The sequence below is a fragment of the Alligator sinensis genome, unplaced genomic scaffold (genome assembly GCF_000455745.1).
Source record: "Alligator sinensis unplaced genomic scaffold, ASM45574v1 scaffold1272_1, whole genome shotgun sequence".
NCBI classification, from domain to species: domain Eukaryota; kingdom Metazoa; phylum Chordata; order Crocodylia; family Alligatoridae; genus Alligator; species Alligator sinensis.
Window position 1 is genome coordinate 495,238 of NW_005842979.1, and position 6,325 is coordinate 501,562.

The following is a 6,325-nucleotide window of genomic DNA, read 5'->3' on the forward strand; positions in this document are numbered from 1 at the left end:
AGTTCTTCTCTTTGTTCTGCTTTTGGGGAAATTCCATTGACCCAGATCCTTAAAGACAGATGTGAATGGGAGTTGGTTTCCCATGCCTGCAGTTATCCCAGTACCTCAAGGATTAACAATGGGCCATTACGTCTGGTCTCAATATGGTGCAGCCCTGTTCACATACAGCTGCCACCACATCCAGAGGCATTCAGTGAAGCAGCAGCTACATACTGAATTCATAAACTCTACATAGACAGATGCCCCATGTCATCCTAGAGAACAGCTCTGCCCCCCCTGGTATATTCTAGTGAAAGGTTAAACCGCACAAAGTAGACCGAGGTTTCTTGGAAGCTGATCCCAGACAGTGAGGCTGACTGGGAACTAAGAACAGTCCCTAAACTTCATCCCCTCCTGCTCCAAGGAAGGGGGAACTATTTCTCTAACAAACTGGGAGTGGAGTATATATTTAAAACTAATCCAAAACTGTATCATAACTGAACTTTGCCCTGACCATACCTTAAAGGGAAGTGAATAGACAAAGAGAGCCTGAACTCTGCACGACTTCCTTGCCCCTATACTCTTTACCTCTCTCAGCTTTAAGCTCTTTGTCCCAGTGCTCCTTTCCCCATCCTGCTCTGCCTGTGCTGTCTCTGGGTAGCCACCCTGTCTCCTGTATATGCTGGAAAATGGTGTAAGGGGTGCATGTGGGCCCCCAAGAAGGACTGTTTGCTAATGGGGTTACACTGAAACCTCTCTACAAAGCACCTTGCAAAGTGTATCCAGCTGTGCAGCAGTGTAAGACGTATGGGATAAGGTGCAGAGGTGAGGAGACGGCTATGTGTTGCCCTCTGAGCTCCCAGAAAAATGTTTTGGGAGGAGTCAAGTAGGTCACAGGGCAGTAAAACTCTTCTTTTTTCATGCCTGAGCCTCAGCGCGGGTGCCCATTCACTGCTGCCTTACAGCTGGGGCTTGTGGGATGCTTTTAGTGTCCCTCACTCCCAACCTGCAGCCTCTGCTTGTCTGGTGCTTTCTGTGCCCCTCACTCATGACCCACAGCCCCCGGTTCCCTGCTTTTGTGTCTACAGAAAAGGCCAGTCCCAAATGCAAGCCAGGTGGGTGAAGAGGGGACCGCACTACTGGGTGCAGGGGACCTGGGGAGTGCAGCTGGACTGTGCTCAGAGCCTGGTGTTTGTGTTGGCCACCTTCAGGCATGCAGTGATTGGTTAGGACAGCTGTGTGGGCAGAGTCAGACCCGCTCTGCCCTTCTTCACTCTGATTGGCCTTTGCTGAAGGAGGCAAGTCCAGGGATCACAGTCTCCTTCCCTACATTCTGATTGGCTGTTGGGGATTGGTGGGAGGCATTCACTGTTCTGCATGCTGATTGGGTAGAGTCCAATCCTCAGCAGCCCCATTCAGCTGGCAGGGCATGGGTGTGTGCCATGGAGAACTAGGGGTGCTGGGGTACATAAGGGAGGAGCTGCAAGAGTGGGCGTGATGGGCCCCCTTTGCCCAAAGCCCATGTGCCCCACTTCTGCACTATGCTGCCTATTGGGATCTGTTATAAGGTATTTGTTGCTGGCAATATTTGCACTGAATTTTCCCTGTTTTTAAGATAAAAGAAAAGAAAAACCCATTGTTGTTCAGTAAGCACTGCAGGAAATCACTTAAATTCTAGTTGAGAGTTTGGGATCCTTGTTGTAAAATAGTATAATATTGTCAACAGGGGGTTGAAGTGACAGTATTATTTGTTGTGTACTGACTTTGAAGAACTTGAAACGGTACAGCGATGTATATAATAAAAATGTGTGTATACAGAGATGTGTATTTAATGTGTGTGTATAAAATTTGAGGGAACTGGGTTTATTTAGTCTGCCGAAGAGAAGACTGAAGGTGGATTTAAAAGCAGCCTTCAGCAATCTGCAGGGTGGTTGCAAAGACGATGGAGCTGGACTGTTCTCAGTGGTGGCAGATGACAGGGCAAGGAGCAATGGTCTCCAGTTGCAGCCAGGGAGATTTAGGTTGGATATTAAAAAAAAAAAAAAATCTTTCTCACTAGGAGGGTGCTGAAGCACTGGAACAGGTTACCCAGGGAGGTGGTGCAATCTCCATCCTTGGAGGTGTCAAAGACCTGGCTAGACAAAGCCTTGTCAGGGACGATGTAGTTAGGGCTGGTCCTGCTTTGAGGTGGGGGTTGGATTAGATGTGACCTCCTGAGGTCCTTTTCCACCCTCATTTCTATGATGTTAGCTGCATCACTTGGCACACAGGTGGAAGGCAGTCAGTTACTATAGTGCCAAGGATGGTATAAAAGCCAATGTTAGATAGGACACAATTGTTAAATGAAAGGAGGTTTTCCAGCCTTGTATTAATGCATGAAAGGGACAGGGTAAGTGGTTGTAATTCATGCTTAATAAAGCCTTTCACTGTTATCTTGCGCTCAACAATTTAGCTATATATCCATGTATAAGGCTATGGGGAGACATTTAATGGGCAGTGCACAAACTGATATTAGGTCCTCTCCTATTTAACTTTGTCATTAAGAACTGGAAGATGGCACAATGGGAAATTGTTTTTTTTTTTTCTTTCTTTCTTTCTTTCTTTCTTTTTATTTTGGGAATACAAATGCAAGATAATTTATTGAGGAAGGTGTGACTTGAACTCTAGTTTTTCAGGAGGATAGAGACACCTAGAAAGCAGGGATGCTAAATTAAGCAGAAGGACAAGAGAAGATTGCCAACTGAACAGTGTTCATGATCTGGTATGGTAGCAAAAGAAACAGCAGGGAGGAGAGGCTGTGTTACAAACCAGGGGGTTAGTAATTCCTTTCAATGTAGTGACAGTGAGAATCTGAGAGCTGGTTGGGAATTTTTCCGTGAAAATAGCAACTTGTCAAAACTGAATTTTTTTGCAATATCAATTACATTTTCACTGGGGATGGTTTAATAGGGTTTTTAGTCAAGAAGAGAGGGAGAGAGAGACCCATACAGCCCAGAAGAGCCCAAATCCCAGTATTTGGACTGTTTACCTAAAATGTGAGAAAATATCAGAGCTGGGATTTGGAGCTGGGTCTCCACAACCTAGATAAGCTCCTCAAAACCTGACTCTTCTGGGTTGATGGGTATCTACTTTCACTTACAGATTTTTCATGAAAAAATAGTTTAAAGATCTCTGTTTCATCCTGATATACAATAATAAAGTATTACAAATCTCTAAATATTTCACAGGACCCCCACAAAGCCCACATCCTGCCCAATCCTGGTAAATGCTTAGGGCAAAGTTGTTTCTAGCTCTCAAACCTGACTACCACAAATATACTGACAAGCTGATGTGACTTCAGGGAAGACTAGACAAGAAACATCTGAATGATTAAAAAATCGAGGGGGAGACTTATGAAGAGACAATATCATATACAGTATTTTTGTTTTTACTTCTTTTTTTTGTGTGTTTGGTTTATGGGGCAATCAAAGGAAAAACCACTGTTACATTTGAAAGTACATGACTGATACAGCTGAGACAGGGGCAGAGGTTAAACATCCATCCGCTCCATACAACCGTACAAATATCCACGTCACGTGTTTAAATGCAGACCAAAGACTTCATGGGACTAGGCACATTAATGATCTCTGAACATCCTAAAATGAGCGGACATGAAAGTAAAGGATTGGGTTTCACAGGCGGTTTCATACAATGTGTCCTTAACTTGTGGAACCGATTGCCACAAGATGTGGAGGCTGGTAGCTCACCTCGGTTCAAGGGAGGACTGGACAAATTCTTGGAAGAAAGGTCTATCAGTACATACTGAACAATGAATACGGGAGCTAGGGGTGCAGCCTAAACCTCCTAAACCTTTGCTGAAAGCTAGAGTGAGGGAAGAAGAGGGGTTAGAAGATTTTGAACATACCCTGTTCAGCATCTCCTCTCTTCCTCCTTGCAAGACAGGATACTCTAGATGAAGCTCTGGATGGGCTGGACTGACCGAAGGTATTGATCCACCAAGGGCATTTAATGATGGTCTTATGTTAACTTCAATAGCAGTAAGATTCCCTCCCCCCCTTCCATATTTTAAAAGAAAACAACATTTTTGCTTGCATTTCCAATCTCTTTTTTGTTTCACTTGTCTTATCTTGGAAGTGATAGATCAATTAGAGTCTGTTGTCATCCCCTCGGGTCATCTGTCAGCTTATCCATAATGAGAATGTCCAATATATCTGACGTTATCAGAAATGCCCGCCTCTTGCTAACTTCTACTTGATGCTATAATCATAGCGTGCAGGAGCAAATGCTTCACGCATATCTTGCACCTTCCATCCATGGATTTAGTGGTAGTTTGTAAATAGGTGGTATGGTGCTAGCAGTCTATAATAGGGGGAAAAAACAGGGAAAGTGTAAAAGGGAGAGAAAGAGAGGGAGAAAACCCTTGACATTTTAAGTTTCTTAAAAATCCAAATGAAAAATGCAGTTCAAATCCAAATAAGAACATTTTCATATTGTGTTTAAACTTCTACTCATTGAAAACCTAATAAAAAAATTAACAGAGCTGAACAGATTTCAACAAAATGAACAAATGCAAGTGGCTCTATTTACACAAATGACTCAGTTCCTTTCTGACAAGACCGCTGTGAAGCAGTATCATTATTATTTGTAATTCAGAGCTTTGGAGAGCTGAGTCATGTCATACGGAAGCAAAGCTATGTGCCAAGTCGCACACAGAGAGTGGGGGAAGCATGGGAAGAGGATCCAAGTCTTCTGTCCGCAGACTTCCAGGCACATTCATGGATGACAGATCTGTTAATAGCTATTAAACAGAACAGTCAGGGACGTTTAACCCATTGATGGGGTTTGACAGGGAGGTTGTGATCTCTATATCAGGGCTATCCAACCTGAGAGTGGCTGGAGGCCCCATACCACACGTTTCATAGGCTCTGGGCTGCATACCGCATGGGCTGCATGAAGTAGGGGACTGCATGGGATCTCTGGGACCCCTGCCATATGCATCCCCTCAGGCTTGCAAGCAATGCAAGCCCCCTTCTTTCTCCAGTCTCCCTTCTCCCTCTGCTGCACAAGATCCCCCCCACCACAGCCACCCCCATGCAAGCAGTCCCCACCTCCTGCCACTGCATGCAAACCCTCTGCCCGAGCACCCCTGGCACTCTCGTGTTGGCATTGAGCTCGCTGGGCCTGCTGCCCTGCCCAAGGGACCCCAACTGAACTACCCCAGCAGCTGGAGCAATGGGAGTAGTAACAGCCAGGCAGGTGCCTGTAGTGGGGAGAGGGCCTCATATTAACCCCTTACAGGTTGCATCCAGCCCCAAAGCAGCTAGTTGGACAACCCTACTCTAGATAAACCCTGTTCATATGCTTCGCCTCTAATATATCTATTAATACCACTGGCAGAGACAGGGATACAAAATGGACCACTGATCTGACCCAATATGGTGCTGCTTATGTTCTTCTGTTCTTATACAGAATGCCTCCTCCTATCCCTGTTAGGTACAAATATACATGCATTTTTTTGTCCAATGCTTCCCAATGGTAATTCAACACTTCTAAGTGCAGGGATCTTCCTGCATCCTGGGCAAGAAGATGGGTGTGTTTCATATTTATATATTATGGAAAGAAAAACAAAAAGTAACCAATAATGTGGGTTTTTTTGTTAAGCAACAAGCCTCAAAACGGTCTAAAAAAATCTTCAGAGAAACTGGATTCCAAATCTATGGCATGTATTACAGTTTCCATTGAAGACTGCAATCTATACATCAATGAAGGGATACATTAATGAAGGACAATGAAGGGAATCAAAAGGGATGCTAATAAGCAATTAATCTTTCTGGGCGTACAGGGATCTTTTAGTGAGCGTGATTCAGAGTCTAAGGCATTCAGGAAGCTGCACACTATGCCTGCTGTGAAAGTCCTTGTCTTCTGCTGCAGTTCAGAGCCTGCAGCCTTTTGGCTCCACCTCGCCATAGAGATGAACATGTTCAGCGCCATGCAATGTATTATGGAGGCACTTTTGACAGCATTTCATGCCTCATTTGCTCTGAAAGTTATTAGATTTTAGTCAATGGTCAAAGAGTAAATCAACTCTAAAGGGCTCCTTTAAAGCGCTCAGGCATGAGATTAGAACAATTCAGAAATTATCTTGGTCTTTACTTCAGCCAGTGCTTAAAGTAGTGGCTCCCAGCCTTTCCTTCTTAACTTTACTGCTTGCTTAAGAGGAGTGCTGAAGGTAACCATAAACCTGGAAAGGGTTGCTGCTTGTGTCTGGCAAATCATTTGCAAAGGTATCATCGAGCAGTCATTCAGGTGGGCCATAAACGTGTTCAAATCCAAGACCGAATAAAAA